The sequence below is a fragment of the Beauveria bassiana genome (genome assembly GCF_000280675.1).
Source record: "Beauveria bassiana ARSEF 2860 unplaced genomic scaffold BBA_S00033, whole genome shotgun sequence".
NCBI lineage: Eukaryota > Fungi > Ascomycota > Sordariomycetes > Hypocreales > Cordycipitaceae > Beauveria > Beauveria bassiana.
Genome location: NW_007930868.1, coordinates 69947 through 71544, shown reverse-complemented (window position 1 = coordinate 71544; position 1598 = coordinate 69947).

Here is a 1598-nt window from a genome sequence, read left to right as displayed (position 1 = left end):
GGTTAAGAAGATAAAAGGTATATAGTTAAACTTAAATCAACTTTAAGTATATATTGAAATTAGTTAATAAAGGTATTTTTAATAATTTAGTTATTATTTTAAAGAGAGTATAAATCAAAATAAAAAAAGATATTATAACTTTTATTATATTTTACTTAGTTATATTAAGATAATTTTTTTATATAATTATTTTACTATTTAGCTATATATAATTAATTAAATTTTATAATAAAAAATTAATTTTATTTTCTTTATTTATAATTTTAATTATATTTTAAAAGTAATAAAATACTAATAATAATAGATTTTTTATTAATCTATTTATAGGTATTTACTTTATTAGAAGATACTTAATTTTAAAAGATCTTCTCTAATATTCTTAATATAACTAAAGATATTAAATATTAATATATCTTAGCTTAGTATTAATTTATTAATTTTTATTTATAATAAGTTAAATTATTTACTTATTATTATAAAAGAGCTTATAAAGAAATTATAATTAGATATATATTTTATTTAGTAGTCTTTTAAAAGCTATTATTTTTATAATTATAGTAATTACTAATAGATATCTAGAAGTAAAGGTATAGGTAGAAGATATAGAAGAAAAAGAATATATTATTAACCTTATTATTCTATTTCTAATTAAGAGGAATTCTAGCTTATTTATAAAGAAAAAAAGATAAATATAATAACTTAAAAAAAACTCTAAAGAGTTCTAAACTATCTTAAAGATCTACTTTAGTAGGTCTAGCTAGTTAATTATTATATAACTACTAATATAGCCTCTTTTATTAGTTTTTATTTTCTTTTATTAACTCTAGTAACTTTATAAGGTAGATTTAGTTAATATTAATATTCTAATAGTTATAAAAGGCCTTTATAAGATAACCTACTTTTAATACCCCTTAGCTAAAGCTAATCTTTTAAGTCTTTTTAATAGAATTAAGTATTATATAGTATAATATATATCCTTTAGTAATATTATAGGCTTATATAAATACTATTAAAGTAGTTAATAATAATAACTTTATATAGTTAAAGGAAATTTAAGGTATAAGATAGCTATCTTAAATTTATAATATAGGGTAATTACCTTATACCTACTATTAATTAGCTACTTATTATAATATAATTAGTAGCATAATAATCTTCGCGACTAAGAAACGGTATACGCCTGCACTGCGCCTAAACCGGCGATAAAATTAAAAAAGAATATATCTAACGTTAAATTACACCTAAATTTACCCCTAGACAATAGCAGCCTAGAGCCGTAGCGGCAGGGGCAGACGTAGTAGCGGAAACACTACTAGGGACACATCTAGACACGTCCCTCTAATAAAGATATACTATAATAAGCCTAAGGTAGACATAACCTAATAATAACTATAAACTAAAAGAGAACTAATTAATAAGCTCTTCTTCTTAATTAAAAATAACTATAAAAATAAGGTAAAGAAGATCTAGTAAAAGTACCTCTAAACCTAGGCCTAGGTAGAGGCTTATATAACTTTAATAAATATATTAATAATATAAGAATTAGTTTAGACTATTATATAGGAAATTATTATATAAATATTTAAATAAAGTTAAAA